General features: G+C 36.4%; 1 protein-coding gene across 1 annotated transcript in view; it reads left to right on the top strand.

The window, feature by feature from the left end:
* Window positions 1-27,820, top strand: part of Pclo (piccolo presynaptic cytomatrix protein) — a 335,880-nt gene that overhangs the window by 155,123 nt on the left and 152,937 nt on the right. The window lies entirely within an intron of this gene.

Genomic DNA, 27,820 nt, shown 5'->3' with positions numbered 1-27,820 from the left:
ATTCCTTTTGCGCACGTGATGGGATAAACATTGACTATAAACAAACAAGGCTAGGGATGAAGGATGATCATGCATTTTGATAAGGGGTACCAAATCTCATTATTGGAGTGTTGGTCAAATGCATGTGGACAGTCTCTTCTTTTAGCCCGTATTTACTATAAAACTTAACATAATTCATTGACTAAGATGGAGGCAGATGGACATACAATACATTAGGCATTAGGTCCAGTTCACCAATGCTTATTTCATTCGTGGCAATTTTCTTAAACTAACCTCAAATGAACCTCCCTGCTAGGGTTTGTAGAAATATAAATAAATTTTGTTTTTTATAGCAGAGGTTATTTTATTGGGCTTACTTTTGGTTCAGGGGAAGAAATAGATATCTGAGGAATGTAAAGATTCTATAAATGTGAATGTGAATGTTAATTAATCCTCACAGCAGGCATACTGTAATTAGTAAAATTAATTCATATGGTTTAAGTATGAGTTCAGTTTTGAAAAAGGAATCTTTTTTTTTATTCGATATAATTTATTTACATTTCAAATGATTTCCCCTTTTCTAGCCCCCCACTCCCCGAAAGTCCCGTAAGCCCCTTCTCTTCCCCTGTCCTCCCACCCACCCCTTCCCACTTCCCCGTTCTGGTTTTGCCCTATACTGCTTCACTGGGTCTTTCCAGAACCAGGGGCCGGCCACTCCTCCTTTCTTCTTGTACCTCATTTGATGTGTGGATTATGTTTTGGGTATTCCAGTTTTCTAGGTTAATATCCACTTATTAGTGAGTTCATACCATGATTCACCGAAAAAGGAATCTTTTTAAATTAAAGTTCTCCCTAGTGCAGTAGTTTTTTATCTGAAGCTTCAAAATTCAACCTGTTATTTCCACTGATCTCTGTGTTAAACAGTGGCCATAGTCTAATATAATATAATTAATATAATATAGTCTGTAGTTATATAGCTATCATGTTTATAATCATATTAATTAAAATTTCACATCTAAATATTTCAGATTTGTGGTAGATTTTTTCTTGTTTTCGTCTATATTTCCTACTTCCTTTTCCTGAACTAATTTGTTTACTCACTGTGTAGCCTGGTTGAAGCCTTCCCTTTCCTCCCAGTCTCACCCATACACCCCGACACACAATTTTCTCAAGGAAAGGGAGGCCCACCATGGGTCCATGCCCGCCTGAACCAAAAGTAAGCCCAATAAAATAATATTCTATTGTGTAAATAAACCACATTTTCATTATTTCATGGGTCCATGCCCACCTGGTGCATCCCTACACCTAATAACCCATTCCTCTCCCCATCACTTCTCCCACCCAGATCCCTTCTCCACCCACCTCTGGTGACTATTTTATGTCCCCTCCTAAGTGAGATTTGAGCATCCTCCCTTGAGCATCACTTGTTACTTAGCTTATTTGGGTCTGTGGGCTGTATCATGGGTATCCTGTACTTTATAGCTAATATCCACTTACCAGTAAGCACATACCATGTATGTCCTTTGGGACTGGGTTATCTCATTCAGGATGATATTCTCTAGTTCCATACATTTGCCAGCAAATTTCATGATGTCCTTATTTTTAATACCTGAGTAATATTCTATTGTGTAAATAAACCACATTTTCATTATCCATTCTTCTGTTGAGGGACATGTAGGTCGTTTCCAGGTTCTGACTATCATGACTAAAGCTGCTATGGACACAGTTGTGCAAGTGACCTTGTAGTATTTTGGGGCATCTTTCAGGACTAGTATAGCTGGGTCTTGAGGTAGAACTATACCTGTTTTTTGTTGTTGGTCTTTGTTGTTGTTGTTTTGTTGTTGTTGTCTTGTTTTTGGTTTTTGAGAAACCCCAAGATTGATTTCCAGAATGGTTGTACAAGTTTTCACTCCTACCAGTGGAGGAGTGTTCCCCTTACCCCACATCCTTGCCAGCGTGTGCTGGCACTTGAAGATTTTGGTCTTAGCCATTCTAACAGGTGTAAATGGAATCTCAGAGTCATTTTGATTTGCATTTCCCTACTGACTAAAGACATTGAATGTTTCTTTAATGATTCTCAGTCATTAGAGATCCACATGCTAAGAATTCTCTGTTTATCTCTGTACCCTAATTTTAATTAGGTTATTTGGTTTGTTGGTGTATAATTTCTTGAGTTCTTTGCATATTTTGTCTATCAGCCCTCTATCAGGTTTAGGGTTGGTGAACATATTTTATCATTCTGTATCTGTGCCATTGGTGTTGACCTTTTCTCTCCAAAAGCTTTTCAGTTTCATGAGGATTCATTTATTATTAATTTTTACTCTTAGTGCCTGAGCTGTTGGTGTTCAGGAAGTTGCCTCCTATAACACTGTGTTCAATGCTATTTCCCACTTTCTTCTCTGTTAGATTTAGTACATCAAGTTTTATATTGTTGTCTTTGATACACTTGGACTTCAGTTTTGTGCAGGGTGACTATTTGCAAATATGGACTATTTGTATTCTTTTACATGTAGACATCCAGTTAGACCAGCACCATTTCTTGAAGATACTTTCTTTTTGCCACTGTATGGTTTTGGCTTCTTTGTCAAAAATCAAAGGTCTGTTGGTGTGTATGTCTATCACTGAGTCGTCAATTTGATTCCTTTGATTAATCTGTTTGTTTTTCACCAATACCATGCAGTTTTTATAAATATTGCTCTGTAGTACAGCTGGAAATCAGGAGTGGATATACCTAAAGAAGTTCTTTTATTGTACATCATTGTTTTTAGTTGGACTGGATTTTTGTTTGTTTGTTTCTTTTGCCATAGAAGTTGAGAATTGTTCTTTCAAGGTCTGTGAAGAATTGCATTCCAATTTTTATGGGAATTGCACTAAATATCTAAATTGCTTTTGACAACAGGGCCATTTTTACTATGTTAATGCCAGTGTTCCATGAACATGGAAAATCTTTCCATCTTCTGATATCTTTTTCAATTTCTTTCTTAGAGACTTGGTGTTCTTCTCATACAGATCTTTCACTTTCTTGGTTACAGTTACACCAAGATATTTTGTATTAACTTTAGGTATTGTAAATGGTGTTGTTTCTCTAATTTTGTTCTCAGGCTGTTTATCATGTGTATAAAGGAGGGTTACTAATTTTGTTGCGTTAATTTTGTATCCAGCCACTTTGCTTAAGGTGTAAACATTCTCTGGTAAATTTTGGGGTTCACTTATGTGAACTATCATAACATCTGTGAAGAGTGATACTTTGACTTTGGATACTGTCTCTGTTTTTTTGTTTGTTTGTTTGTTTAGGTTGGCTAACGGTTTATCTATTTTGTTAGTTTTTCTCAAGGAACTAGCTTTTGGTTTCCTCGATTCTTATATTGATTTCTTTGTTCCTAATTGTTTGGTTTCAGCCATTAGTTTGATTATTTCCCTCATTCTACTCCTCTTTAATGTGTTTGCGTTGACCCTAAACTATGGTCAATATGATGCTCCATAGGAGAACACTAATAATTGCTCTTTTGTAAACAGTTGTCAACTGGAGATAGTTTCTTGGTTTTAGGGATTAGAGCTCATGTTCACTTCCACTCTCAGCATTGTGAACCCATCTGGTTTAGATTTTTGCGGTCTCTGTATCTGTTGTCACAATCTGCAAGTTCATATGTGTATTAATGCTGTTGTGTCTGAAAGACACCATTTGCTTGGTGTCTTCCATCCCCTCTGGATCTTACAATATTTCAGCCTATCTTTCACAGAGTTCCCTGTTCCCTGAGAAGAGACATTTGATAGATATATTTCATTTTCCAAAGTCTCATACTATTGTCTAGTTTCGTGCCTCTGTATTTGTCCCTTTCTTTTACAGGAGGAAGATTCTCTGAAGGCTGAATGAGGCACTGACCTAGAGATTTAGGAAAATGTAAAAGTCACATTATTACTATATTATTTAGTAAAACAGTAGTATTTGGTTTGCCTCTAGGTCCATGGCCTATCTGGTCTTAGGTTCTTGGCCATCTGAGCAATGTCAGACATAGATTCCATCTCATGGAGTGTACCAGACCTTTAATTCAATCAGATAGCTTCTTCCACAATATTTGTGCATCATGCCATGTATAATACAGGCAGGCCATCATTGTACACCTCAAGGAGGTTTGTAGCTGGGCTGGTGGTTACCTTTCTCCTCTTGAAGTATGCAAAACACCTTCAGTAGTATAAACCTTTGTCAGGCTCTAGTTGGAACCAGGTTGACTTCTTTGTTATCAATGAGATATATACATATTGTCTTCATAAAAAAAGACATTCCCATCACTTTGTGGTGAGCACACAATACCCTTGCCAATAGCCTAAGTAGTTTAGGGGTTTCAGTGAGAGCTCCACTGGCCAACAATCCAATTAAATGAAAGCCTTTTCATATACTGGAAGTTTAGGTTAGTGGCAAAGGTTGTCCAATTGCAGTCTGGTCTCTCCCTTCATCTGGTGCCTCCATTTAGATTTTATGTTTTTATTTTAAGAAGCTTCTAATATATGCAGGTTATAATATGACCCCTCAAAAATGGTCCTTAATATAGTTTGTGTTGTCCATAGTCCCTCCCTGTCTTAGTTTCTCTTCTATTGGTATAAAGAGACATCATTGCAAAGGCCACCTTTACAAAAGAAAGTATTTAATTAGAGGAATGCTTTCAGTTTTAGAGAGTTACTCCATGACTGTTATAGTACAAAGCAGATATGCATGGAACTGTAGTAGTAGCAGAGAGTTTTATATCCTGAGCCAAGTTAATCAAGAAGTGAGAAAGAGACACTGGCCCTGACCTGTCAAGTGAAATGCCACAACCCAGTGACATACTTCCTCCAAGACAGCCACACCCATTCCAACAAAGCCACACCTTCTAGTACTACTCAAGCAGTTCTACTAATTTGTTTATGTATACTTAAGTCTTACTTCTACCACTAATTTATAAATGATATGTACAAAATATTATCATCTGTAGAATATACATAATAATATAAAATAATACCCTTATTAGCTAGTAAAATACACATAATACATGTAAAATTATATCTTTAGTAGAATATAAACTCAGATTTTATTTCTGGGTAATGATTTTGTTAACTGGATTTGCAGCAAAATGGCTGACTAAAAATGTTTCCTGGATTTCTTTTTTATCAAACTATTTCCATTCTTCCCAGATTGGAGGACTTCACAGATTTTTAACTAACACTAAAACAAAGCGGGAAAGTTACACCTGAAATAAATAAATAAATGGTATTCACCCACTTGTGAAACTTGTATAATTCAGTGTTATATTATTCCATTCTTTTTTATCTTGTTTCATTTTTCTACCTCCTAGATGTTTAACTTGTTCAGAGTTTATTTCAATCTAGGAGCTTTTTAAGATTATTTGTAGAGTATCTATAGCATCAGGTCCAGGAGGTTTTTGTAATTCAAAGAAAACAAACCATTTATGTTCCCCTTGTCCTTTCTATTCAATAATGAGACTGATTTGCATCACTAACTCAGGTAACTGCAGGAAGGAATGTTAATTCAGCATGCCAAGAGCAAAGGTGACTTTAGACACTACAAGGAAGCAATGTAAATTCTAAGAATTTCCCTCTGGCTAGAAAGATGTGAGTTCATTCACAGATTAGTATCTCTTAAAAAATAGCAAATCTTTCATGATTTTTTTTCATTAAAAAGACAAGTTGTTTCAGAAAAAAAACAAAAACAATCAAACAATCAAAAACCCTAAACTTTCCACAGTAATGCATGCTTTTTGCTCCAAAAGAAAAAGAAAAAAAAAAAACTATTGTTGAACCTCTCTCTATGGCCATAGATCCACAAAGCATTAAACTGTTTGGTCCTAATACCAGTCTTAACAGAAACATCTTTGGGGTTTTTTGTTTGTTTTTTGTTTGTTTGTTTGTTTTTTGTTTTGTTTTTTCCTAGACAGGGTTTCTCTGTGTAGCCCTGGTTGTCCTGGAACTCACTTGGTAGACCAGGCTGGACTCGAACTCAGAAATCTGCCTGTCCCTGCCTCCCAAGTGCTGGGATTAAAGGCGTGCACCACCACCACCCAGCAAAATCTTTGTTAAAATGATTATTTTGTAGAAATTATGCCAGGTGCTTTAGAAAAGCAAGTGGAATTCATAATTCATGATCTGAATGTTACAAAAATATGTTTTGCTTCATTGATCATTATTTATATGTACTTTTAAAAATTTGTAACCCTTGAGTATCGATTCTAAGACTAATTTCCATAGCCAAAAATAAAAAAAATTGTTTTTATTAAAATGTTGTTTTTGCATTCACCCAATAAAGATTAAGAAGTAATGACTAAGTGGGACTTGAAAAGGAGTCTTTAATACGAGTTATTTTTCAGTGACTCTTAAGAAAATGCAAGATAAAAATCAGTCTATTGAAAGTGATTTTGATGAAATTATATTTTACAGTGATATTATATACAAAAAATTTACTCACGTTCTAAAGTTGCGAGTGTCGATACATGAATCATCATCTTTTCTAGGTCTGATCTTTTATCGTTCCTTATGTTGTTCATATATTTGCAGGGATTAAATCTTATGTTGTGAAATGTAAGTATGTTAAAATTAAAATAGGCAGCAATATATTAGTGCTTTTTAATATATAGCAGTAAAATAATAGTCATTAATTATTAGCAAACTATCAAGTCTTATGATAAAATCAACTAAGGCAAATGAACACATATAAATGTCATTTTGTTTGCTTAGGAATGATGCAATTCATTATAATGAATGTTTAAGAGTTAATTTAAAGTAAATCTCATAATACTGAAGGAAAGTTCATTTGTTAATCTACTCCAGAAATCCATATTTCAAAATATAAAAATTAGCATGCTTCTAAGAACAGACTCATATTCCTATTAATCAGTGAAAGACCTCTTCAAAAATTTAACAATGGATTTTTTTTTAAGTTTTAAATATTTTTATTTTTTTAATTTTTTTAATTTTTTATTTTTTTACTTTTTTATGCGATATATTTTTATTTACATTTCAAATGATTTCCCCTTTTCTAGCCCCCCACTCCCCAAAAGTCCCATAAGCCCCCTTCTCTCCTCCTGTCCTCCCACCCACCCCTTCCCACTTCCCCGTTCTGGTTTTGCGGAATACTGCTTCACTGAGTCTTTCCAGAACAAGGGGCCACTCCTCCTTTCTTCTTGTACCTCATTTGATGTGTGGATTATGTTTTGGGTATTCCAGTTTTCTAGGTTAATATCCACAGTACTAGTTTAACAAACATGAAGGACTCTCTCAACTGAGATCTGAATGTGATTCGCGTAATTTACTAATGTACAGCATTTTACATCCATTAGCTTCCTCAGTATTTCATAATATGATTTTATTAACAACTCATAATATTTTCTGTCTAAACATTTCTGAGGCTGTAACCATGTCTACACACACCCCCACACACACACACACATATACAAACAAACAGACACAGACACATACACACACACACACACACACACACACACACACACATTCTCCCGAATAAACTTTCTCCAAAACTCACTCATATACTGAACACATGTGTATCTATTTATATTTCTAAAATTATTCCTGATTATTAGGACTTAATGGTATACAGCATTAGCTATTATTGAGAAAAATTAAACGAATTTTTCATTTATGGAAGGGATCACTTGTCTGTAAATACTCAGAGAAATACACAATAGAGTTATACTTCATGTATTATCTATTGAAAAAACCATTGACCTGCTCATTTCTATACTTCTGTATACAATTGGGAATTGCGAGCAAGTTTAAGAACTTAAAATATGATATGTCAACTTTATCTTAGAGAAATCAATAGAATGCTTCTTGACACTGACTGAATGAAATCCCTAACCAATTGCCAATTGTGTTGTCTCATAAAGAACAAAATGATCAAAGAACATATGATATATGTCCTATCAACCAGGACTTTACAGCAGGATTTAAGTTTTATAGACATTATTTTAGAGGCATATTTCAAATTTATGAAGAAGAGTTATGTCATCGATTGCAAACATATATAGATTAAAAACCACCTCTTGAGGCTAGTGAGATGGCTCATGGAATAAGGGCGCTTATGCACGTGCATGCGCTCCTGTACACACACACACACACACACACACACACACACACACACTAGAAGAAAAAGGCAAGTTTCCACTCATTGCCATTTGGCCTCCACATGTCTACTGTGGTATGCATATGTCCATACATATTCCCATACCAAAAAGTCAATTAACAAACACACAAGCAAACAAAGAACCTATTTCACATTTATTTTAATGTGTTTCAAGGTTATGTTGAGCATAAGGAGTAATCAGTGCAAGATAGAAACACCAAATATTAGAGATCCCTATGGCTTTGAGGTTAGCTATTATAAGAGTTTGAACACAGAATGTCTGTCTTACTCCTGTGAAATTCAGGGTCACTTTTAAAATTTTCATCGCAGTCATCATAGCTTTTGATATTCATTGACTACATAGGTCCTCATATTGCTAATGATGTGATGCTTGGGAGACGTTAGAGAGCAACCACACAGATCTAATACTTCATATTCAGAAAGAATATCAGGGAAGAATTACAGTTTATTGTCTACAAAACAGAGTTAATTGTATTCAGATGAAACTGACAGTGAGTACATAGCTTGGGGAAACATTGGATTCGCTGCAGCTGCTCTCTGTGGAGAAATGATTTGTTCTCATACTCTCTAGATAACTGGTACACTGTGCTGCAGCTAGCACCCCTGATTATAGAAGAATGCTCTCTGGAAAACCAGTAGGAGATGCTTTTGAATATTTATATTGGCGTTTATATCCTCATACAAATTATCATTTTAAAATTTTATTAGTTTTATATTCTCTTGAGATTTCCCACACAGATGATTTAGCACATTTTCTAATAAATGAATAGAGTCAGGTAGCATATAATATCGTTTTTACCTCATAGAAAATAACATTATATACCAGCAAATCATATTCAGTATTTCTAGGTATACAGCTGCCTGCCAGTGTTAAATTGGTTAGAACAACTGTCTGCAAATTAAAGAGGCAAGGGTTTAATTTGGCTCCCATTTCCAGCAGATAGTCAGTTTACCTGACTGGTCTGGACTTCACTATCTAACACACACTGATCACACACACTCCTGGTAATCTTTCCACCTCAGCCCCTCAGGATGCTGGGATCTCAGGATAATTGTAGTATTGAAAGGAAATGAATCATTTCTTTCCTGTTCCTTGATATATTATTCTATTCCAAATCGTCATAGGAGTTTACAGAGAGAAACTCTTATTTTTGTGTGTGTAAATGTTACCTCATGGTGCTTTATGTGGTTTCCAAAGCTGTAAAACTCCATATGCTGAAAACAACCACATCCAGAACACATGTATCAAAGGAGCAAAAATGAACTAGGTTAGACTCCGCTCTCTGGGAAGATCCTGTAGTCATGTGGATAAAATGGAAGAGAGTGCGTCTTTGTTTCAAGCTCCTAGAACAAAGCCCTTTTATTCCAGCAAATTCCCATTCACACTGTGATATATTCTCCAGTGAAAAATGCTGGACTATGCAACAAAAGTAAATTTTGACTGGCTTTGTTCAATTACATGCAAACGAGACAATGTAAGCCCCAAATAGAACTGAAGTAGAGCCTGCAGGTGGCTATATTTGTAAAACTTATTTTTAAGAAAAAGAAGAAGAATTGCTGGTTTGGCACTCATTTTCCATGGGTTGTGTAAAATATGCCATGAAATACTATGGCTAAAGCTAGATAAACTTTCCTAAAACATATCGAGGATAATCGCTCACAGGAGAAACATTTCTATCCTTAGCTGTGGAAGTACCTTGAATAGTTAAGAGAGTTGACTCACCCTAGATATAGGGTTTTATACTCAAAACAAATAATTATGCACATGTTAAGTGCTGACGGATGATTGTTTTATACACAAAAATCTATATATAGATGGGGTGCCTTTTAAAAAATGTCAGTGCTGGGAACCAAGTCCAGAGCCTAGGTAGATAATATACATATTACAGATGGCACTTTGATTTTAGTTTTCTGATACAGAAATGTGAAGATCAGTGACTTTGACTGCGGACATAGTACATCATATCTTAAAAATGTAGTTACAGACTAGAATAATGCCAAAGTGAGGCATGTAGTCTTTATTAAGGATCGTTTCATAAAATTCTAGCTAGTTAAATAAATAGAAGAATAGAAATCCTTGTTAGGTGAATGTGACAATCCTAAGGTATTCTAATAGAAATCATACATTAAAATGAACCTTTGCATCATTATCCACTAAACTATAAAACAATATGCAGTGATGGAAAGGACGCATGCATAAAGTCATAAACTACTGTAAAGGGAAGAGCCAGACCAGTACCCAAAGGCCAAGATGGGAACATGGCCTGGCCCGCATGTGTTAGCGACCCTTTCAGAGCAGTGTCACCCCACTAAGTAACAGACTTATTGATTATTGTGACAATAATTTGTTTTTCTTTATATGTTTTCTAATGGACTCCATATAGAAGATAGTATATGCCTTAAATACATAGCTTTCCAAAGTTTAATTACATGCATTTTAGTATTCATGCTTTTTTGTATTGATATTTATCTTCAAATACTGTTTTCCCCTTTAACTCAACAACAGCTTTTCATAATGTGCAGTTAATATCAAATTAACTATTTAAAAGTAAAGAATTGGGTTGTTTTAGTATATTTATAATACTGCACAGTCACTAGCTCCTCTATATAGTTCTAAAACATTTCATCATATCAAAATAAATCCTGTACCTATTCAGAGGTGACATTCTATTCCTGTCTCCCTTCTGTCAGCCAGCAGTGTTTTATGTCTATGATGTTTCAGTTTCTCAGCGTATACACATAAATGAGATCATAGCAGAAGTGACTTTGTGTGCCTAGCTACTTTCACTTTGAATACTATTTCCTACATCCATGCACATTTACCAGTTATCCATAGTGTGTTCCTTTGTACTCTTGAAATCCATTATACCATACACTCTTCAGTGTGTTTGTTTCTCTATATATTGATGGCATATTGGTGATTAAGAAACATGCTGGTATGCATATGAACATGTATGCATTCATTAAAGTCCTGGCTTTATTCTTTGGTTATATACTTAGGAGCATAAGTGACAAATATTATACTAATTCTACATTTAACTTTTTGAGAATTAGTCAGACTCTTCCATAGCTCTTAAAACTTTCGCATTCCTATCAGCAATGTACAATCATCACCATATATCTACCTGTTCTCTGGTACTTTTTCTCCTTAAATGAAAAACAAAAACAAATCAAAATAAAAAGCCATAGTCATCCTGCTGAGTGTAAACTCCTCTGAAATCATGGTTTTGATTTAATTTCCCCAGTAACTAATGATGTTGATTGAACATTAGTTCAAGTGTTTCTTGGCATTTGTATTCTTGTTTTCATTTGGACAAATTATTTGAGACTTTTGACCAGTTTTTAATATGATCATGTAATGATAATAGTTTATAAAAGCCATATTTTCATATTAATGGGTAAAGTCAACTAATGTAATAGGTAGCTGGTAAAATTATCAATCACTTGGGAATTAAGGTGAATGTGTTTAGATATTTTAAATGGGTACCAGGACAAAACTACAAAATAATCTCAGCCAGTGGTTTTATTTCTCTAAGTAGAATAAGCTGGCCCCACATAAAGTGAATGCTACTGAAGTTTCCAGGTCTGAAACAGAGCTAATTCTCAAGTTTCTAAGGATGAGTTCACTCATTTAAAAAGAACATACCGAAATCAAAGACCATTTAGCATTCAGCTCATTTTGACAAAGTCCTGAAAACATACGCTTCTGACATGCACTTCTTGTGAAAAGCATTCCGTGTTTGTGCTTGAACACTCGTGGAAGCGTTATGACATAATGTCATACATTTAAAATACACCAGGGTGTTCTGGTCATATAGGAGTGTTTACTCGCATATCGGGAATACCTTTAAATCTGGAGATAACCTTGGCTTTTACCAAAGGTCCAGAAGCTGTGAACTCAGCCTTGCTCCCAAGGACAGCAGCGCCAAAGCTGGAACCTAGCTAAGAAATGGGAGATGGCCTGCGACTTGCCTTGTCCCCCAGAGCAAGCTGTTCCTTGTATCCCTCTTCTCCCTCAGAGCAGCCATACCCATTACCACTTAAAACATTTCTCTGAAAATTCTAACTTTGAAAATAAAAGAAATCCAGGATGATTGTAACAGAGAAACACACCAAGGTTTCAACTAAAATCTTGACATACAGTAAGAATAATGATGTGTGGGTTGCAGGAGTGAAACACGTGTGTTCAGTCTTGTGTTTTACCTGATGATCCATCTCCTTAGACCGCACTCACTAAGTATCATATCTGGTTTTAAAACAATAATTCTGATAGAAAACCTTTACTTTGTTAAAATGAACACAAGCATCAGGAAGGTTTAGATGATCCACTTTCCCCAAACTATTCTGATGCTATTTCCAAACTACTTCTTAATGCAAATCATAGCTATAACATTGGTTAAAAATAACCTCAGGATCAACCAGCTTGCAATTATAGCTCTTGTAATGCGTCTCTTTGGCATTATATATTTTGGAGAAACTATTACGTTTCTTTCAAGGTTTGGATTTAATACGAGGACGATGATGATGATGATGATGATGATGAATACGAGGACGATGATGATGATGATGATGATGATGATGATGATGGTGGTGGTGGTGGTGGTGGTGGTAGCAGTGGTGGTGGTAGTGGTGGTGGTGGTGGTGGTGGTGTGGGTGACATTGTTTGGCAAGTACTTGATCATACCAGATAAATAGCCTGTGTTAAATGATTATTAGTTCAATGACTGAACTCAAATCCTGACTGTAAGTACAAAAATCATTCTCTGTGACCTTTGTTTCATGGACTATGAATATTCTGACACATTTTTCACCTGTTTTAAAGAATAGTCCTTTGCTATAGGAGTACATAAGAATTGATTTCTATTTCTTAAATGTTTTGAATTGAAAAAGAAGCATATCACTTTAACTTCTTTCTTCTCTCCAACCGCCAGCTTCCCTCTAAACAGAAACATTCCCATGCCTCACTCTCATACATGCATATATGTGTATATATAATATATATACAACTTGTTGAGTCTTTTTAGTATGTATTTACATTCTGAATACTGCCTTCGTCCCACTCTACCCTTCACAGAGTCCCTCCCATCTTCTCCCCTCTGGTTCTCCTCTAAGAGGGTGGGTTTCACACACACACACACACACACACACACACACACACACACACACACATACACATGGGCATGGGGACTCTGCAAAATAAGATGCATCCTCTCCCACTGAGGCCAGACAAAGCAGCCCTATTGGGGAATGGATTCCACACTCACACAACTGCTTTAGGTACAGCCTCTGTTCTAGTTGTTGAGAGACCAACAGGTAGACTGAGCTGTATGTATGTTCCGGGGACCTTGTCCAGCTCACTCTAGAAGAGATATATGCTCTTTGGTTGGTGGCTCAATCTTTGAGAGTTCCAAGGGGTCCAATTTAGTTGACTCTCTTGCTATTCCTGTGTAGTTCCTATGTCTTTCAGGGCTTTCAGTCCTTCCCCAAATTTTTCCATAAGACTCTGTGACCTACATCCAATGTTTGGCTGTGGGACTCTGCATCTGTTTCAGTCTGATGGGTAAGGAGTATCTCAGAGGACAGTTATGCTAGGGTCCTGTCTGCAAACATAAGAGAGAATCATTAGTAGAGCCTGGGACTGGTTCTTGCCTATGAGATGGGTCTCTAGTTGGGTCAGTCATTGATTGGACATTCCTTCAGTCTATGCTCCTTCCTTCTCTCTGCATTTCTTTTAGACAGGACAAAGTTTGGACCAAAGGTTTTGTGAGTGGGTTGGTGTCCTTATCCCCCACTGTGCGTCCTGCCCGGCTACAGGAAGTGGCCTCTTCGGGTCCCACATACCCACTCTTCTGCATCTCCACTAAAGCCACTGCCATTGACTCTTGAGCGCTTCCCCTATCCCAGGTCTCTGTGACTTTCCAGAGATTCTCCCCATAAACCCACCCTGTACAATCGCATATTTCCATTCATTATCCTGGTGCTGCGGCTCTCTCTCCTGTCTCCCCACACCTGATTCAAGCATCCTTGCTTATGCCTTCTTTCTTGTTTAGCTTCTTTGAATCTGTGGACTAGAGAAAGGGGATCATGTATTTTGGGGCTAATCTCACTTAGAAGGGGAAATAAAATAGTGGTAAGAGACAGATGGAGAGAGGGAACTGGGTGGGAGAGGGGATAGGGAAGGGAGTGGGGGAGGAGATCAGCAAGGATGGCCAGATGGCCATGAGTGTAAATGGAAATCTGCAACTAAGGATGAGGAGGTAGGGGCCATCTCCAAGAGGAGACAGAAAGCTGGAATAAAGGAGGCACCAAGAATCATTGGGGGTGTCCTTAGCTGTGACTCAGAATTGAGGATATGGAACCTGAAGAGGCCGCTTCTGTAACCAGGCAGGAACCCAATGGAGAAATAGTTCTGATGGTGTCATATTGCACTGGCTTCTTTTGATTATATTCCTGTGCTGTCTTTAGCTATCTAGTTGCCTCTGGTGTTGGCTGACCTGATAGACACCAGGAGTAGTTAGCCACTGCGACTGGTCATCCTGGACAGCAGCAGGCCTCCCAAAATGCAGATAGAACTGTGAGCTAGGGTGTGAGGTGCAGGCCCTTGATTGCAGGTGTAAGAATGAATTGAAGATGGAGCTTGTTGTGCTTGGTGTCCTGGAAGGAAAGTGTGGATCAGAAGATGGACTCTGATAGGATGAAGAGGAGCTTATGGTTGCTGGGCTTGCTAGTGCCCTAGCAGATAGTGGGATTGGGGCGTGGATGTTGTCACTGGTGGGAGAAGGCTTCCCTGGAGACAGTTGGAGCTTTTGAGTGGAGAGTAAGGTGCCAATCTGAAAATGCAGGTGCCATTGTGTCCATTTTTGATGTTTGTGTGGTATGTCTTCAAGGATGACCACTCTACATTGGACTTCCAATAAGGGAGCCCATCTCTTGGAGATGCTTATATTCATTTTCTCAGCAATCACTAGTTACCTGTAGGTCTGGTGTTTGGACTATTGCAAAATGCCTTCCCTTTCCCATTAACATGTTTTTGCAACAGTTCCTCAGAGACTGTTTCACTAGAACTGACCTAAAACTAACCTGAGACTGTTTCAAAGCTGATTCCTTGATATTCTTGATCTTACAATCTTTCCTCCCCTTTGTCCCTGATGTTCCCAAATCCACAGGATTTGCAGGAGTTTTCATTTAGATATATCTATTGAGGATAGGCTGTTCTAACCCATTGATCTCTGATATGTGTCCAGTTGTGGGTTTTCTGTGATGACCTCCATTTGATATAAGAGAAGTTTGTTTGATTGGAGGTGGTAACCACATTTACCTGTGGGTAAGGATGAGTTTTAGGATGTAGTCAGGAATCACATCAATCTACAAAGTCATGGTACTAGATTTTTTTTTCTAATGTTTCCATAGCCTCAGGAAGCTAAGTTTCCAGTACCACACAGGCGTTTCCTCCTGTTGAGTAGGTCTAAAATCCAGTTTGACAGCTCTTCATTTCTGCCAATGTGTGAGTGTTACCATTATTACATCATTATTGCCATGCTGATAGATTTTGTTCATAGGTGTTGCATCTGAGTAGGGCTCTTTAATTGCTTTCGTTTCTTGCCAACTTTATTATAATTTCTAGAACTGCAAGCTAGACTGCTAGAAAGAGGTTTGCAGGTCAGATCCAGTTTAAATCATCTGAGGATTGGGTCATGAGTGCAGTGTCTTCAGCAGTGACCCTGGATATTTAATTAAGAACCCAAGGCATGACTCTCCTTTTTAAGAAGCAGCTCAGACCAGGCTCAGTCTCACCTAACAAAGAAGGAGGTTGGCACAATGACCAGAAGAGCTTATCACTTGATCTACAGGGAATTACTTGTTTTAAGCCAAGCTTTGCCACCAAGGATAACATTCAAAAATAAATGGCAGCCTGGAGTCTGCAAAGGTAGAAGCTTCTATTTGTCAAAATAGATGGTCTGGTTGTCAGAATAACATGAGATGAAATAATCGGCAAGGTAAACTTTAGGCATACACCAAGAGGTTTGATAATATAAAAATATAGTGAGTATATTGTTTATTTATAAGAAAATACTCCAAAGTTCACCTTAAAATATAAATATATAGAAGAAAGAGGTTTTTTTCAGGTAGAAAAAGTTATTTGTAATTGATACCTGTTGGAAAAGAATACATTACTTTTCTCCAATGGAGTGATTCTGGATTTATCAACCACACTCCAGGACAGGTACATGCTTCCCTCTAGAAATTGTCATTTCCCATTCAAGTCTTGCACTATCAGTGATGAGTGTTGCTTCTGTGAGGCTAATCTAACACCAGAGACTCTGTTCCTTTGCTATCTTCAAGTTCAAAACCAGTGACCACTACTTTCCATCTCTGCTGTCCTTTCATTCCTACAAATGTTCTCTGCCCTTAAATCACATGAACTTTTTCTAACTCAGAAGTCGCATGTACCTGTCATCTGGAAGCACCCTTTCTCAGTGACTTCCTGCTTACTCATGCACTAGCTTAGGTTTGTTGTTCGGGATTGCCCATGTTCTAGTCTATTAAAATGTCACCCATATCAACACAGCTGACTCTGAACTCCTATGCCAAGTTTCACTTCAAGAACATTTGCCCTGCTGTTGCTTCATCTCCCAACTTCAGAAAAATAAAGCAAAGAAAGAAAACTACACTGAATGAATTGAAATCAAATACAGTTTCCTTAAGCCATGACATTTTGAGGACAATTGTTGCAAGTGAATAGCTAACTACCTACCATTTGTGTGTTCTACTTAAAACCAAGCCTTTAGGAATGGATTATATTTATAACTTTTCATTTTTTGATTCAAATTTTGTTATATATAAGCACTGGGAACTTGAGAAAATTGATTGACCTTTCTGTCTTATTTTTCTCACTTGCAGAGTAAAGATAATAGAATTTACCCTAAAGGTTATTGTAAATTGAAATGAGTCAGCAAAAGTTACATAGGAACACATAAACTGAAATTCTGCTGAACACCAGGATCAGCTTGGCAGAGGGTCCTGAGGAAGGGATGTTTAGGAATGGCAGATGAGCTACCTGGAGTTAGCAATAGATGCAAGCTGACCATTCTATGCTCTACTTGAGATAGCTTTGAGATCAGTCTGTGTCTCTTTGCTCAAGATAGCTCTTTCTTGCAGATCAAAGCCCACCCAGTCTTTTATTTTTGCAAGAGCTACTTCTTCCGGAACTGCATATCAACTCAATAGTTTACCCCAGGTTCCCTTTTGATTATCCCATGAATCAACATTTTATAACCTTAGTCCCATCACTCAAAAGCCACCGAGGTATGCAGCTTGCTGGAGCTGGAACATGGCCCCATGTTTCTATTACATTGTCACCAGCTTTATGTTTTCCAACTCCTTCACTAAGCTAAGCTGTCTTGGAACTTGCTCTCTAGACAGATCATGAATTCAGAGATCTTTGAGATTCTGTCTCCTAAATTCTGGGATTAAAGGCATGTAACAACATGGCTGGGCCTAAGAATTTCATGGCCACTGTTCCTTAAGATCTGTATCAAAAGTCTGTGTCTGGGCTGGAGAGATGGCTCAGCAGGTAAGAGCACTGACTGCTCTTTGGAAGGTCCTGAGTTCAATTCCCAGCAACCACATGATGGCTCACAACCATCCATAATGTGTCTAAAGACAGCTACAGTGTATTTAAATAAAATAATAATAAATAAAATCTTTGGGCCAGAGCGGGGCAAGCAGGGACTGAGCGAGCAGGGTTGACTGGAGCGAGCAAAGGTCTTAAATTCAATCAAACTCTATACAGTTTGAGTTGTTAAAAAAAAAAAGTCTGTGTCTTCCAGCCTCAAGATCTGGACCACAAATGTACCCTCCATTTCTGGATTATAGTTCATTCTAGATTAAAAGTCCAAACTATTCCTTGTATAACTGCAAACACAACCAGTTAAGTTTAACTGGTGAGATCTTGCCCTGAGATCTTAAAGCTCTTTATCTCCTTCCTTAATATCTTTATGACGGCGCTGGTTCATTAGCATGGCTGGCTCTGTTCTTTCAGGTCTGTGAAGCCCCTTGTACAAGTTATATTGCATACTTATATTTTGCATAGTTGAGAAATCCCATAAGGAACAGTTCTCATACTGACTTATATATTCTTAAACTCATGTTTTCAGAGTTCTTTCCCATAGCCCTATGGGCTCTCCTGAAGGTCACAGCCACCATTTTGCTGAGAAACACCAGACACATTCTTAATTCCTGGAATTATGCTGTTTATGATTATCATGGAGACCTTAACCTTGGCAGGGAGAACATTCCCCAATAATTTTGGAGGTAAAAACATTCTCTGAAGAAAGAATGTAAAGTAAAATATAAACATTGTTACACAAACAAGCCTTACACCTACCACAACCATCAGCACTCAAGAAGACCTTTGCCCTGCTGGCTCTGCTCCAGGGGCCGGAACTGTGTCACACCATCTCCTTTGTGGCCAGACCAGACCTGACAAAATTCTTAATATCACATATATGTGCTATATCTAACCACATATCTTTTAAAGGCATATCATTGTTTGAACCCTGGACATTTGATGATTATGGCGTGGTTTCCTATCTTATCTGTATTTCCATCCCATCCATTCTGTACTTCAAGCACAATACTTTTCATTTGTAAGTGGTATCATTCCTGTCAGTGTTTCTCAGTATTTTCTACTGTGGTTCTATTGAACTTATAATTAAGCAATATGAATAACTAACAGGAAGCTCCCTGACATTCCAGACCTATCAAACACCATCCCAATTTCTAGCTTTGTACTCTTCAACTGGAGTCAGTCCTCTGAACAACTTTCTCACCTGTCTCTGGTCCTATATGTGCATAGCCATAATAAATGTTTGTGTAACAAATGCTTTTTAATATAATTAATAGAAATGTCAGAAATATTGTAAAAAATAGAACCATTAAAAATAATTAATATTTTAGGAAATGAGAAAAATGATTGCCCTAAGCCTGCAATTTAATACAGTTGGATTGGCCTCATTTTCTATGATATTATTTCAACATCTTACATGGTATTTCTTGCCTTTTTAAAGATAGAGTCCTTGAAAATCCATCCCTTATTTTTTTATTCAGCTTTCCTTTTATTCCTCCTGTGACATAACTAAAAGTTCCATACAGTTTTTGGTCTTGACATCTGTTCTACAATAAGAACCTAGTATACTGTCTGTCTTCTCAGAGAACACACTCTAAGAATTATGTAAGTGAAAACATTTAAAAAAACCATTATATTGAAATTCCACCAATGGCATGGTAAAAGAAACTAAAATATTTGTAAAATATTCTTAAATTGTAGGGAAGATAGTACATAATCTAATAACTAATTTTAGGAAACGGACAAAGATTAATGTTAGAAATTTTCAGGTAAAAATTTCAGGTAAAAAACTACTTACCACAAAAGTCTAAGTGTTTGCACTAATCTTTTGCCATTTGAACATTAGTCTCGACTTCTGTAGTGAATTGAATGCTTTGTTGTTGTTATTGGTGGTTGTGGTGATGGTGGTGGTGATGGTGATGGTGGTGGTGATGGTGATTGTGGTGGTGGTAGTGTTGGTGATGATGTTGATGATGATGACTTCATTATAACTGTACCTTGAAAACTCAGTTTCAGTCAATACTTTTGGATGAACTTAATAGTTAATAGCAGTTTTCCAAAGATATTCTGTGATAAGTATATATTGCTATATCATTTCTGCACATAGAATCTTCAGTGACCTTTCTTGTGTACATGATTCAACCTAAAGATTAATTTATTTTTTTATGTATGTGAGTGCACTGTGACTCTCTTCAGGCATACCAGAAGAGGGTATCAGATGTTCTTACAGATGATTGTGAGCCATCATGTTGTTTCTGGCAATTGAACTCAGGACCTGTGGAAGAGCAGTCAGTGCTCTTAACCACTGAGCTACCTCTGAAGCCCCATGATTCAATGTAAACATTATCTGATTGCCTCCCTCTTTTCTATGTAAGCATGAATATTTGAATATTCTGTGGACAGTATTGTAGGTCCCACAACACTTTTATATCCATATGCTCATACTTTGTCCATGGATTTTGCTGCCAAACATTCTTTCTTTATAACCCTGGATTTCTTTCTTTTTTATTATTTTTATTTTTTTTTATTTTTGGGTTTTTGAGACAGGGTTTCTCTGTGTAGCCCTGGCTGTCCTGGAACTCACTTTGTAGACTAGGCTGGCCTTGAATGCCTGCCTCTGCCTCCCAAGTGCTGGTATTAAAAGTATGTGCCACCACCGCCCGGCCCTGGATTTCTTCTGAATGTTTGGGACTACTGTACAAGTTGCCTGTCAACCGCAATATATATACCAATCATTCTGAAATATAAATTGCTTATTTTATATTCTGAGAACAAAGTATGAGCTTTCTTTCTAAAATGGGTTGTGTCAAATTACAGTCTATAGTGAAACATTTCTATTTTTTAAGTTGCATAATTGTTAAGAAACAAAAGCCATTCACTTACATAACCATAGAAGATGGAAGGAAGTAAAGATATGACAAATACTTACCAGACAGGTGGTCAGCCTGATAATTATAATTCCTCTACCCCAAATATTTATTCACTTAATAGACTCTTATATCTCCAGTTCATTCATTAGATATAGATCAGTGTACAAAAAAATTGAAATGAAACATCATTAATGATTACTTCTCAGTACTTTCCTTTCATAGTTTGGATTGACTTCCTCTTAACCTCTAAGTATAGCATTTATTTTATGTTATTTTATATTATTGTATGTTAAAATAGTCTTAATGCATGAATATTACTTATTATATATTCTGGTGTTTACATTTGTGTTGTAGATTACTTTCTTCTTTTAAAATTTGAACTCTACATAAATCACATTGTACTTGAACAACAGTGTTAAACAAACACAGACCGAGGGTCATCTCTCTTATTCATTATTGGTATAATCTTGGCCAAGTTGTACAAATCACTATAGTAACAAGTATCTGACACATACAGTTCAAAATATTCTCACTCTAATAAGGTTCCTTTGGAGATTTTATTACATATTATACATTAAGCTCTTAGTAACACACTAAGTAACACACTTAGTAACACAGTAAGTTTTGGTATAGTTTGCATGTTAAACTTTAGTTATTATTATTGAAACAATGCATTCTTCCTAGTTAGCTGATATCATTATATAAAACTTATGTCAGTTTGCCCTTGGCAGTTTTAGATCTTTTGATAATTTCCTGTACTCTGTTCTCAAAGCACAGAATTTTATCTTCTGTGTGTATCTTTGAAGAATACTCTTTCTCAAAACAGTGACCTCTAAAACACAAGATAGTCTGGCTTAATTACAAGCTGAGATGTCACTGATCCTTGGAGTTTTTTCTTCCTTCAGATTTTGAATCTAGCATAACTGCCCCGGGGTAAAGAGAACTTTCTGAGAACATTGGTGCCTCTGAATTTGCCTCTGTCTGGTACTGTCACAGTGTGTGGCATGCGTAAGGGATGTCAATGGGTTTCTCCCCTCCGTCGTGCTTCTGAAGGCCTTTGATTGCTCCACTCCAGAACTGTGTCATATTCTATTCATTTGTTTATGTGTAAACATAAAATTTCTGTTTTGTATGACAATTCTTTTGCATCATTTTAACTATTTTAATTTACATATTTTATTTTCTTTTTAACAACAGTTAGTTTAGTGATTAACATAATTTTTCTAATTTTCCATTAAGACTTTACAAGTTAGCCTAGATCACACTGGGTTTGGTAATGTATGTACTTGGGGAAAAAAGTCAGGACATCATCCTACAGTTCTAAGGTGCCCCTTTTTAAAAAGAAAGCTAGCTTGTGTTACATGTGACATTGTCTAAGCAAAACAAAACAAAACAAAAGCAAGCAAGCAAAGAAACATACACCAAAAAGTTTAAATCACTTTAAAAAATACAATGAATTTTACTGATTGGACTAACCATTAAGGACATTTATCATTGGCAGTAATTTCATTGTCAAAGACAGTATTTTCTTTATCGTATATTTAGAGTAAATGTCACTAATATATTGAGCTTGTAGTTTGTATTAGCAACATCATCATTTAACATTATTTAAATGAGTAATAAAGCATGCATATATTATTCCATATAACATTCTTGATTATAAATCTTTTTAACTGAAACAAACATACATTTATCTTGTCCATCCTTTGAGTCATGATAGAATTCTAGTACAAATAACTAGCCTTTTCATATATTTGTTTTTACAAATACAATAAATTTTAAATAGACTCAACATTGACTTACATTTTTAACATTGAAATGAAAATTTAAATCGACCTCTTTAAAAAAAATAATTATATCACATAAACTAAGATTTTATATTCATGTGTAGACATTATTCTTGCCTTTTAAGCAGTCAGAATGAAGATTCTTGTTACAAATATGGATCCTATGCAGTTTTTTCTGCATTCCTATTCATAACAAAAGTCCCTACGCATCTACTGTATGAAAAAGTGGCTTGTTCGTATTGTGTTTGAAGAGTTTGTAGAGCATAGCATTGATCTTGGGCAATCTGGTGAGGAACACATACATAAGGAAAAGATTATAAGGATAGAGAAAAAGCTAGGGAGGCTAAAGTCCCACAGCTGCATCTAGTAATATGTCCCCAGTTGACCTAAGCACTCCCCACTTACCCCACTCATTAAGTTCTACACTTTCTCTTCATTGTCAAACTAAGAAGCAAGCCTCTCACCATGATCCATCATGACACAACTCAGCACATGGTATGCCCTTGAATGTAGATAGAAGGTATTTAAACCCAACATGATGGATATATGTGGGAAAGTAACAATATAATTTCTAATAATTGATATCTATAAGTGTACAGTACATTACAGACCAGGTAGTAAAATGGAAAGCATTTTCACTAAGTTAGATTTGAGGGACTATGTTGAGGAGGAAGAATTATAAAAGAAAAGTGGGTGACTGTGATAGTTAATATTAATTATCAGCTTGACAATCAGTCTAAAATCACTTCAAGACACCTTCAATGCATGCTTGTAGGGAGGCTTCAAGAACCTGCTGCTTTGACGGCTATACAGTCATAGAGTATACCCTTGAACTGTGAGCCATTATACACCATTTCACCTTTGGCTTGCTTTTGTCTAAATATTTTACTGCAGCAAATAGAAAAACACTAAATCAGTGAGCGTAGGACAGATCTTTGATTTCCATGTGGAATAATTTTGTTGCTATGGAATACCAGTAGAGAAATTTGGAGAACTAGAAAAAGTGTTGAGTTACTGATAATTGTCCTCTCAGAGGTGGCCTAATGTGGAGAAACCTTCTAGAAAGCCAGTTTTGTCTGGTTACAAAAGTATAAGACACCAGATGAGCAAAGTTTGCTTCAATCTAACGTCAGGAGCTTGTGCAAAGATTGCTCTAGGAAATGTAAATAATCTTATCAGTTAAGAGATAACTAATATGCAGATACAAGACAGATAGTTATTTTATGTACACTAAAAAATTAGTCTTGAGGATTGTGTATGTGATTACAACTTCCTATCACTTTGTTGCTTTTTTAATAATAGTTAAAAACAGGTGGTATGTACTCAATCCTTTTCTTTAAGATACTGTCATTGATCACTATGGTTTCAGAAGGATTTTTGCCTTCTACTGTAACACTAAAGAAAATGCCAATCTAATATCTGTTATGAAGTATCAGAGTTTTTATTGCACACTGTTTTGGTGGCAATAATAGAATATAGAAGTCAAAAGGAAAAAGAAAAGAGAAACTTAATGTGGCCAATGACTGCAGAAAAGCCTTAGAAACCATATGTATTGTTTTCATCAATGCAATAAAGACATCTGAATCAGTAGCAAGGAATGGAGGGAGGGAAGGAGGGAGGGAAGGTAGAAAGAAATATAAATGCACATAAATACATCACCTGAACAAAACATCTAAGCTCTTTCCAAAATACTTTATACAGATTTGGGAAAAAAGGAAATTAATCTGTATGGGACTTTCCATAAAGTATAAGGCAATAAATGTCACACAGACTGGCATCGCTAACACTCTGTCCAGTGAGGTAGAAACTCGTTTTCTGCTTCACTGCCCAGCCTAGGAGCAATGACTTTCAGCAAGAAAGCAAAACAAACTGGGACACTAGGTGCATTAAGAGAAAGCTTAAGATGCCAAGTAAAATACTGAGTGCATTTTACGTTTATTAAAAACATAAAGAACTCATTATGAGACTTTTAAGCATATTTTATTGCTTTATTTTTAATCTTTTAACTGCCAGAATGGTGTAACTTAGCTTCTCACACATTATTATTATTATTATTACTATTATTATTATATAATTATTAATTTTACTTTTATTATTGCCCCTCAACTGTTACAATTTAAGTATCCTCTAGACAATTCCAATTCCATTCATGAAGGATAAATTCTCTCTGACAGTAGTATACATTCAAGATTTTATTATTTATTTATTTTGACGATGGAAGCAGTTATCATATGGTCTGTAGCACTGTAGTCAAAAGGATTTGGCATTCTTGCTTCATGTATACAAGGCACTGTACTCTGTTGCGATGTGTAATGGTTTGAGATAGCCCAAGAGTATTTAAAGCAATTCTCTGTGAAGAGAACCACTTATCATTTCTTTTCCATTACACCTGTGGGGATAGAGAATAGAGAGGAGGACGAAGGCTTTCTGTGATCACTTACCTAATGGCATACTGTAAAGGGCATGCTCTTGACTGCTTCTGAACCCCACTGCTACTTTGTCTCAAATCCCATAAGACTTGCTCTGGAGGGGCTTGCTATAGAGGGTGTGGAAACAGAAAAACAGCCATTCTCTTTCCATTGGATTTTCAGAGCTAATGCTGCTTGCACTGAGTTTAATTGCAAAGAAGTAGGGCATGCATTTCTCTCTGTCTATATCCTTATGCTTACCTATGATGTCATCATCATTTCTTAACTGAGCTAGATGAACATAGTGAGGCATGTTTGTGGTTTATAGTTGTCTTATTTGGAGTAGGCAAAGCCCCTACATGTTTCCATTTACTTTCCGACTAATGACTTAAAGGCATGAGGGTTTATATTGACATGAATAAAAAGTAATCAAGATGCATGAGCTTAGTATCATGGGGCAAGCTGATAATGAGGCAAAATAATACAGTACATTCTTATCTTTATTTACTTTATCAAACAATTAACTGTCCCATCAGACCACAAACGCTAATTTTTCTTACATTGTTTACCCTACCCATATCTTTCCAGTCACCATTCTCTGAATAACTTTTGTGTGTTTTGTGTGGTTTTACATATTTTTACAAAATATGTGCTTTCCTACTAAATAAGTGTGAGAGAGATACAAACAGCCTTCTCCACATCGGGACACAGATTCAATGCTAAGAGAACAATAATCTCTCTATAAAAAACATTTCCTAACTTCTATTAGCTAAAGGCTTCTTAGACTTTACGGCAATACGTGGCAATATTATTTTTATATAATATGTGGTAGATAGAGGCCATAATATAAGCATCATCCATTGCACAAAACTGTCACCCACTGTGGAGAAAAATATAGTACCAAAAGATTAGTAACAAGGATAAGAAATATATGGACTAAATAATTATAAATGTGTATATTGTGGTGAGTAGGAGTGCATGCGCAGACATGGGTACACCAGCACACACATGTGCATGCATGTGTGTGAGCACATGCGTGCATGCGTGTGTGCATGCATGCATGCCAGACCGTGAATGCCCATAATCTATATGCATACTCAATAGATCATATCACTCCCCTGCATTCTGACAGCCAAAACTATTTTGGTGACCATTGTGGGAAGACATTAAATGTCCTGCTGATGCACTGCTAGATGCTATTTATTCCCTCTGGATTATCTGCTCTGACAGCTGTATTATCGCTGAAGGAAATTAAATTGGGCTGTCACAGTTTTCTCTTAGACAAAGCCACACTGATTACTAACCAGTGAACGGTATCAACAGCAGAGCCACTGACTGAATACTGACACCTTGATGCTTTGCCCCTGTATTTCATACGCTCCTGGATAATTTGATCCTGATGTAATAACCAGGATTGCCTTCACTATCTGGAAGAGAACAACATGGACAGATTGAGATTTTAATATAGATACAGTTTTCAAAGTTTTGTTTTGTAGGTTCCCATACATATATTGATTTTTCCAGAACTGCTTTCCATGCTTACATCAGGAAGTCACTGAATCTGATTCTGCTCATGGATGCTAACACATTAAATGTGTGATAATGAAGCCACTTGATCCTTGCTATTTCCCTGAAACCTTAGATTGATACATGTCCCTCCATGGAAAATATTTACTTGCTTGAAACCATCCATTTGTTCAGATCCCATATTTGCTGAATCTATTAGATTTTCCTTTCCCAAACTGAAGAGAAAAGTTTATTTTTTGGGTCCAATATGGTCTTTTAACTCATCCACTGTCAAATGGCATGGACTAACAGAAGAGAGACTTTTTCTAGGAAATTCTACCTTTTAATTATCAAAATGTCTTATTTGTTAGCAGTTCTGTTTGACTTGTACTACTTAATATGAATGTTCTCTGTCTTCTAAAAGAAAAAGAACTTGATAGAAACTTTTCCTCTTTAACAGGAAAAATATCTGCAAAGGCAAGATATAGTACAATTATATGTTTAGCATTTATTTCTAAGTTTATAAAATGAGGAATAAATTGCCATGTCTTTCAAGTGATATGATAGTTTATTGCTATAGCTCTGATATTGACACTAAGAGCTAGCTTCAAAATTGTTAGTGTAGTTGTATTTTGGTCTGTGCATATGCATATGCATGTATGTTTACGCTCACATGCATGAGTCCTAGTATCTGTCTTTCTTTGTCTCTCTGTCTCTCTGTCTCTGTCTCTCAGTGTGTGTGTGTGTGTGTGTGTGTGTGTGTGTGTGCATGTGTTTGTGTTTGTATATAGAAAGAGGTCAATGTTGAGTATCTTCCCTAGTTTCTCTTCACCTTAGTTTTAAAGACACACTTCCTTGCAGAAGTTGGAGCTCTCTGACCCAGCTACACTGGTTTACCAGAAGGCCCAGGGCCCACTGGTCTCTGCTTTCCACAGTGCCTAATGGTACAAGCACTTGTAACCTTGTCCAGCTTTTTTATGTGGTTCCTTGGAGATCAAATTCAGATGTTCATGCTCCCATGGCAAGCACTAATTTGTGCTGTATATATTTTTAACTGAAGCAGAAACATAAAAATCGCATATGTAAGCATCTTCTGTAATGTACAATGATCCAATCATGCTAAACCTTGAAGTATTTTCTTCACACAATTTCCTAAAATCTTTCCAATGTTTGATATTTGATATGTAGAAGGGTTTCTTTTTGTTTTGTTTTGGTGGTGGTGGTTAGGTTTGTGTTATCCCAAACACATGACTTTTCTTTTCAGCCTCCACGATGCAGGGGGTGTGGGGGCTACAGGCAAATGTACTTTGAACAAAACCAGTTCTACCTTATCTCTTTTACTATAACCTTCATTACCTAGATTACTTTCGGGGAGTGGGGGGGGGCTAGAAAAGGGGAAATACATTTACATTTGAAATGTAAATAAATTATATCGAATAAAAAAAATTTAAAAAAAATCACTACTCATTGAAGAAATTGTTAAAATGAAT

The sequence above is a fragment of the Apodemus sylvaticus genome, chromosome 2, assembly GCF_947179515.1.
Source record: "Apodemus sylvaticus chromosome 2, mApoSyl1.1, whole genome shotgun sequence".
Taxonomy (NCBI): Eukaryota; Metazoa; Chordata; class Mammalia; order Rodentia; family Muridae; genus Apodemus; species Apodemus sylvaticus.
This window is presented reverse-complemented; position numbering and strand designations above follow the sequence as displayed.